Raw genomic sequence first — 9,028 nt, 5'->3', positions numbered from 1 at the left:
GCTTTTCAAACAGTTTAAAATCCAGAATGGAATAAAGACAATATTATGAAAACCATAGATTGCTACTCACCATATAGCGGAGATGTTGAGTCGCAGACATGCACAACAAAAATATTGCAAAACAAGCAAGCTTTTTCAAACAGTTAAAAATCCAGGATGGAATAAAGATGATATTATGAAAAGCGTAGATTGCTACTCACTATATAGGGGAGATGTTCAGTCACAGACAGGCACAGCAAAAAGACTGCAAAACAAGTAAGCTCTTGGCCAAAGGTCTTCTTCTGAAGTATACAGCACACACACATTCACACAGACACAACTTGCAACACATGACCACGTATGAGTTCCGTTTGTGTGAATGGGAGTATGTGCGTTGTCTACTTCAGAACAAGGCATTTTGGCCGAAAGCTGACTTGTTTAGCAATCTTTTTGTTGCACCTGCCTGCGACTCAGTGTCTCCACTACATGGTGTACAGCAATCTATTCTTTTCATGATACCGCATTTGAACTGCTTTTCCTAATTTGTGACCCACTTTGTAAAACCAACTGTGATCGTCATGTAAAATGCGCGTAAAACTTAGCATGCTCACAATAGATAAGGAGGATTAGAAGGTAAATAGTGAAGTCTCACATGTCTTACTAACGGACAGTTTTGAAACTGAAGCTGTATGTGCAGAAATTCCGATCCTTGTTACAGCAAAAGGAAATATTTGTAGTTCTTGCTCAAATTCAATTCTGTAATGTAAGGGCTTGCATGAGTAAATGGTGCAGCTTTAGCAGAAAAAAAATTGAGAGATAAATAGTGCTTTCTCCTCCCTGTTTAATTATTTCTTCAATTTCTTTCACTGTTTTCCACTTCAATTCGAGAACTTAATATATTTCTATTTTATACAACAAATTTAAGGTAAATCTTTAGAAGGGTACCCCTACATGTTAAAGGGGAATGACTTGAGATTTCTAGATGAAGCAATCCTGTGTCACTGGTTAAATCCTGTGCCACTGATTAAAGAAAAGAAAGAGAGGAAGAAGAGTGGCAGAATATAAGTTTTGTATCATTTACTCTGTAATTTGTTTCCACATTGTCCCCCATTTATTTATAACCGTCTTGTTCCTGAGCTACCCACTGTTGTATAGATATGCTTTCCTCCATGTTTTCTGTGTAGCTCCTAAAGAAGGAAAATCAGTTTCAGATCTTCAACAAAGTTTAGATTGTTGTGGGATCAATGTGGAGTACAGGTGCTGGATGCACTGAACTGTGTAGATTTAGGGGAGTATGTCAGTTGCTTGTAGTTATTATGGATGTTAATATTCACTCATTATTTTCTGCTAATATTTTTTGATGAAAAAATAATACAGTATGACTGAGGGAAATGTTACTGTTGAAATTTAAAGTGAACTGTTCAGTGAGCTTCAGATTTTCACATTAACTATGACATTTTGCTTTTAAGTCTCTTTATTTTGTAAGGGAGGGCTTAATATCTATAGAGGAATACAGCATCTGTTGTAAAGCTGTAACTGATGATTTTTTTTTTCAGTCAGTCACAGTTGTGCTGTAGTACAGGTGATTATCAGTTTAAGCTTTAATGGGCTTTTCAGCTTAGTTGCAGAGAAACACATCGGCTTCATTGCAATGTTTAGATGCCTGGATATTAAAATGCCCCACCCCTACCCAGTGACTGTTATCTCTTTTTATCCTCCATTTAAGGTTCTGAAAGTTAAGACTACTGTGATTACATATTTTTAAGCCAACTCTAGTGAGAGTTAGGTCACCTGGACATTAATACCTGACAATTGTCTGACCCTTTGTAATTTAACAAATTTCTGAGCAGAAGGAGGGAGGTTGAATGTTAACAGTGACAAATTTTTTGAGATTACCAATATAGTGCACTAATATTTTCCGCAAATCTTCAGTACCACATTAAGATTGCAAACTGTCAAGAATTATTAGCAAGCTTAATTGTTGATAATCATTTTCACATTACAACGATGTTCAGATACATGTCTCAGCTAAATATGAATAAAATTTGTATAATTGAAAAATTCCATTCAGAGATTTATTCAGTTCACGAAGAGATTGATGAGCTGGCAAGTACTTGCATTGAGGAGATGCAGTTCCCAAAAGCCAAGACACATGTAAAATAAGTAACAACAGGATCCATCTTGTCTTAGGAGTAAAGATGGCAAATATGTAAATATGTGTATCAGCTGCTTGAAGAAACAGGTTAAGTAGTCCAAATAAAAGGTAGGACACACTCAGAAAAAAAAGAAAAACCAAACCCAGGTGAGGTGATGGGCATTAACGCACTTGTTTGATGTTTACAGTGAGAAAAGCTGATAGAGAATAGTTGTAGTGCATTCTGGAGCACATTAATACTTGTACCCAGCTGAAACCAGTTGTAAGGCTCAAAATCAACTCAGCAGGATAACTCCACAGAACTCTAAACGTACTCAAAGGAAATGTTATTAGGTAGCTGAAGTGAATGGTACCACCAAATTTGCTTTAAAAAACTGTGGAACACTGAGGCCTGTGTCTGTGAGTTGTTTCACATGTAGCTGATAAAGATCAGATTACTAATAGAAATGTGATGTGAGCTTACTGTGTTTTATAATAATAATAAAGTATTCAGCATCAAATGAACTCGTATTGTACACTCGCCATAACCTGGCATTTCGCACGAGGGTGGTGAGAGTGGAAAAATCATTAGAAGTTGCCTATCAGTTACTGCACACCTTAATTAATAGACAGTACTATATGTGATTCGTTGTAAGGAACTAGTTGGTAATTTGTAGCAAGAAGATCTCCATTTTGACTAACAAAGAATTTAACCAATTGTTACTCATAAGTCACCTTGGCTTTCATTTAAACACGTGTGTGTGTGTGTGTGTTTTACACTGAAGAGCCTGATATCGTGTAGGGCCCTCGCAAGCACACAGAAGTGCCGGGAATCGACACCATGGATCCTGCAGAGCTGTCCGTAAATCTATAAGAGTACAAACGGGTGGAAATCTCTACTGGGCATCGCATATATACTCAATAATGTTCATATATGAGGAGTTTGGTGGCCAGCGGAAGTATTTAAACTCAGAAGAGTGTTCCTGGAGCCACTCTATTGCAATCCTGGATGTGTGGGGTATCACATTGTCCTGCTGGAATTTCCCAAGTCCATCAGAATGCACAATGGATATGAATGGATGCAGATGATCAGACAGGATGATTACATACATATCATGTGTCAGAGTGGTATCTAAACGTATCAGGGGTCCCATATCACTCCCACCTGCACATGCCCCACACCATTAAAGAGCCTCCACCAGCTTGAACAATCCCCTGCTGACATGCATGGTCCATAAATTCATGATGCTGTCTCCATACCCATACAAGTCCATCCGCTTGATACAATTTGAAATGAGACTAATCCGACCGGGCAACATGTTTCCAGTCATCAACAGTCCAATGTTGGTGTTGACGGGGCCCAGGTGAGGTGTATAAGCTTTGTGTCACACAGTCACCAAGGGTACACAAGTGGGCCTTCTGCTCCGAAAGCCCATATGAATGATATTTTGTTGAATGGTTTGCACGCTGGCACTTGTTGATGGTCCAGCACTGAAACCTGCAGCAGTTTGTGGGAGGGTTGCACTTTTGTCACGTTGAACAATTCACTTCAGTCGTCATCGTCGTCCCTTTCTTGCAGTATCTTTTTTAGGCTGCAGCAATGCCAAAGATTCGATGTTTTATTGGATTCCTGATATTCATGGTACACTAGTGAAATGGTCATGCAGGAAAATCCCCACTTCATCGCTACCTCAGAGATGCTGTGTCCCATCATTTGTGCACCGACTGCAACCCCACATTCAAACTCACTTAATGACGGGCAAAATGGCCGTGCGGTTCTAGGCATTGCAGTCTGGAACTGCAAGACCGCTACGCTCGCAGGTTCAAATCCTGCCTTGGGCATGGATGTGTGTGATGTCCTTAGGTTAGTTAGGTTTAACTAGTTCTAAGTTCTAGGGGACTAATGACCTCAGAAGTTGAGTCCCATAGTGCTCAGAGCCATTTGAACCATTTTCAAACTCACTTAAATCTTGATAACTTGTCATTGTAGCAGCAGTAACTGATCTAACAACTCCACCAGACACTTGTTCTCTTCCAATGGCTTTGCCGACTGCAATGCCATATTCTGCTTGTTTACATATTCCTGTATTTAAATAAGCATGCCTATACCAGTTTGTTGGGTGCTTCAGTGTATATGCAGTGTGTTTGCAAGAGTAGCCTGTGCAGGCAGCAAGAGGTATCGCTAACATTCATTCGCAATAATTTCAGATTTCTTGATTTTACAGCCAGAGACTTTTGAAAAGTTAGTGATCACATGTAACATTTTCAACAGTTAGTAAAGGGTAGAGTGCTACTCACCGTAAAGATGATATATTTGACTTGCAGATGGGCACAATGAGAAGACTGTTACACAATGAGCTTTGGGTGAAAACCTTTTTCAGAAACGAATGGAAAACACACACAAATTCAGACAATTAGGCGCATCTCACACACACGACTGCTATCTCCTTTTCCCTGTTTTCAACTGCAGTTATTATCTGTGAGATCAACTGAACTGCAGAAACCAAAATTAACTTACTCCTTATAAAGCCATTATGAATTTGTGTTTTCTCTGAAGTGTTAATAATCTGCTTTAGATAATTTTCCAAATGATCATAGATAAGATCTGTAGTTAATTGATAGGGTCCAACTCTTCTTTGTAAATATATCACCTTTCTTGAATACATGAGTTTCTGGAGTTATTTTTAACCAAAGCAAAAGAATGCCTAACACTACTATAACATTTATTTTTGTAGCAGGGCTAAATATATGATCATAATACATGTATTAAATATGGTGATTTTGAGCCCATGATAGCCTACAGACTGTCATATATACATACTGATTTAAGCCTGTACATTATCTCATTACAATTAGTTAAGGCAAAGTATGCTGTACTTCTGACTGGAGTGCCGTGTACATGTGCTGGAGATAATTAAAATCATTTTGGATATGTTTGTGTTTCATGGTAGTGACACTATGTGGTTATCCTTGCTATCTTTTAGGATACCTATTTATTTCGACAGCAACATGATAGTGGATGCCAGACAGATAGAATATTCCATCTCTGAAGCTGTCCAGATCTTGTAGACACTTTAGTTGCCATGATTATAGAAATACTATCATTATTGATAGGACTAGAGTTGAGCATAACTACTTTTTGGAATACAATCTGTACACAGGAATCACCTGCCTAGCATGAAGTGTGAATTTAGTATTCTGTGTGACCGTTGTATGTTCATCAGATTCCCTGAATGATGTGAATGTAGGATATGTCAGTGTGTCACAGGAAATCCACATCCAAGTTCAGTCTAGGAAAAATTTTGACTGGGAAAAATTTTCATTTGTCTTTACATTACATATTTGTTACATTTCATACTTAGAGTTTGCTCAAGTTCTACTTTTTTACAGTGAATAGGCACTGGCTCCAAGGCAGTGAATACATATACACCAAAACCACCTCAAAAATCTGTGTACATAGCCGAAGATCAAAGTGAGAGTATCACAACCAGTCCGTAGAGCAGTCCAACACGAAACAGTCCCGATAAGCAGAGGCCGATGTACAAGGTAAACCTAATGTGAGAAGTAGTCAAAGTAAACACGCCATTGACCAAGGTTATATGGTGCTAGCTCTCTTATCTCAGAGGAGATGCCCAGCATATCTGTCACTGGTGGTGCCTGTAGCAACTACTGTAGTTAATGCACCCTTAATGTTGAGATTCCGAGTGTTAAATCAATTTGTGCCATCTCCTCATTATTGTCCAATAAGGATACAAGAGGAGGTGTAACATTTTGGAACAGTTTTCACTGATACCATTTGATGTCGTGTTTTCATTGTAAGCATTTGAAACTCTATTCACTTCATTTCAATGAATTTAATTCAATTGAAATATGTATGTTCAACAATGGCCAAAGCAATAATTCCCCATAAAAAGACCTGCATATGTCCACAAAAGATAATGTGTCCATGAATCCTTTCTATCTGTGAAGCATTGAAATGTTGGTTTAGTACATCTAGGGAGAATTTTTGATGTCACTTGTTGGTTCAGTTCATCTAGGGAGAATTTTTGATGTCACTTCAGAAGATCTTTCCAGTCTTCTTGTACGATGTGCGCTCTCCTAACAATTGGGTATTTCAGTTACATTGTTCTCAATTGTATGACAGTGAATAACTGTACCTGATTTGATGAACGTTGTAGAGCACTTAAGCAAACCAGTGGAGCCTTTATGAGATAGGAAGGGAAATCTGTTCATATTCAGAATATCTGGCAACAAATACCATTGAGCAGAGGTCACCTGTTAAAGTGGAATGACCACAGTGTTTATCCAAAGGCTCTGTTTCCACTTGCCGAACTGTTATTATATTATCTTGATATATTGCATCTTGCTGCAGCTTGCTACATTATATTGGGTATCTATCGTATGACTTTTGTTCTATCGTTGTACTTATACATGGATGATAAATTTTCAGTCTCTCACAAAATGTTAAAAAACTATTAGTTTATTTTAAAACTGAAACGACTAAGCAATGTAGCGCATTACTTCTACCTTCAATTTCAGTGTATAGGCCACTTTGAAATGTGTAAAGTCATCAACGAACATGAGAACATACTTCTTTCTGCCAAACGATGCCAGTGAGATTGGCCCACACAGATCTAGTGGCTTGTTTCCTAGTGTGATTATATGGTGACTGTGTTTGTTTTCCTTTGAGGCAATCTGAGCATAATTGTGTGGGCATTGTTGAAGTGTTCAGCTCCATACCATCAACTTGTGACTAGAGATGTTGAATGATATCATAATGCAAAAGGCATAATCTGCTTTGACATCGGTTCACACTGGTTTCAGTTGAAGCAGCTGATAAGGCTTTATGCTGCAAAAAAATTAAAACTTATAGCTGAGATTCATTCCTATTTGCAATCATAGACCTTCCTTTTCCTTTTTTAATGAAAAATGTTGAGCTTTTTCAAATGCGTTTCCAAAACCATTCATTTCCAGCTTTTTAACTGACAGCAGATTACACGAGGGTTGGAACTTTAATAGTGGTAGCTATTCATTTACAGCTCATACCAAATAGATACGTGTTTCAAAGTTTTACTGACCTTAAAAGTAGTCACCAGCATTGTGTATAACCCGTTGCTAGTGATGTGTAAGTCGCAGGATATTCTTAGCAGTGCCAATTGCATTGACAGTTCGAGCAGCACGGTCTATTGTGTGACAAATTTGTAGCAGTTCTGAAGCGAATGTCGTGAAGTGTTTCATGCAGTTTATAAATTGAGTTGAACTCACAAGGGCTTAAGTCGGGAGTGCAGTAGGTGGTATAGCACTTGGTAGCTCCATCAGTCAAACATATCAGTAACAATGTGCACTGTATGTGCTTAAGCATTATCCTGCAAAATGATGGTCAGGTCCTGCAGAAAGTGTCACCACTTTTGTATCTAAGCTGGTTGTAGGTTGTGTTCCAAAAATGAACAGCATAGTGACAGAAGTGATGACACTTTCTGCAGGACCCGACCATCATTTTGCAGGACAATGCTCAAGCTTGTACAGTGCTCGCTGTTACTGATTTGTTTGACTGATGGGGCTGCCAAGTGCTATACCACCTACTCCACTCCCCTGACTTAAGCCCTCGTGAGTTAAACTCGATTTGTAAACTGAAGGAAACACTTCACGGCATTCGCTTCAGAACTGCTACAAATTCGTTGAGCAATAGACCTCGCTGCTGAAACTGTCAACACATCTGGCACTGCTAAGACTATCCTACGACTTTCACATCGCTGGCAACGGGTTATACACAATGCAGGTGACTACTATGAAGGTCAGTAAAACTTTGAAACACGTATCTATTTTGTACGAACTGTAAATAAATAGTTGCCACTATTTAAGTTCCAACCCTTGTAATTAAGATCTGGCACAGTAAAAACATCTTTAATTGTTATCTGACTGTCTTTTACAGCATTAGTAACTTTAATTTCTCCTGTTACTTTAGCCTCAAGAAAAATGCATGACTTAGCTACTTTAAATTATTGTTCCAGTTTCTTTAAATTAGTGAGAGGTATTTTACTGTTGATCAACTGTTTGTCACTCCAGAATCTAAGAACCAATTTATTTTGATCACTGATTGAACTTCGCTTGATGTTTCAAAACAAAAATCATCTTCCTCTTTAACGTTAGCCATGGTCACTCAGTTGCTGGTTCTCTCTGTCCACAAATTACACCTTTATGAGATAATTCACTTGTGCCAGTGGCGAAAGATCCAGTTCCTCGATAACAGTTATCATCCTGAATTTCCAGTTGTTGAAATTTGTTCCATCGAGTAAAGGAATGCAATATTTTTCCACTTCCGTTGACATCTCAGAAAACTTAGGTGAGAGTCCCTCATGGTCAGGTATTTTAACACAAATTAAAACAAACATGGGTTCATAACCTGATAAATTTTCAGTTTCTCACACTTAAATGACAGTCTCAAAATGTTAAAACTGTCAGTTGTCTCAGTTTTTCTTTTTTTTCCCAACTGATAGTTTTAACGTTCTGTGTTATTTAAGTGTGAGAAACAGAAAATTTATCAATGGACAATGTGGTGTAGATAATCTAATTGCAAGTATACTACATATTTTAATCACATTTTTTTTCCAGAGGGATGCTACAATGTAGAATTGAGCCTGCTATCAGCAAAGTACATAGTAAAACACTTCTAGATTAAAGCAAGAACAGTCTAAAATATTAAAAGCTGAAGTAACAGGAATAATCATGTGCACGAGATCCTGTTCGTACCAATACTTGAGACGGAAATCATAATATTTCGAAATTATTGGCCACTATATTCAATGATTTTCCCCCCAAAAGTAGCAACACACACACAGAGTACTGTGATACATCCATAGTGATATTATAAATGTGAAAGAATTTCTGTCTCCTACCTTCTCACAATTAAACCAC

The sequence above is a fragment of the Schistocerca serialis genome, chromosome 1, assembly GCF_023864345.2.
Source record: "Schistocerca serialis cubense isolate TAMUIC-IGC-003099 chromosome 1, iqSchSeri2.2, whole genome shotgun sequence".
NCBI classification, from domain to species: Eukaryota; Metazoa; Arthropoda; class Insecta; order Orthoptera; family Acrididae; genus Schistocerca; species Schistocerca serialis.
Note: the sequence above shows the minus strand (reverse complement) of the source record.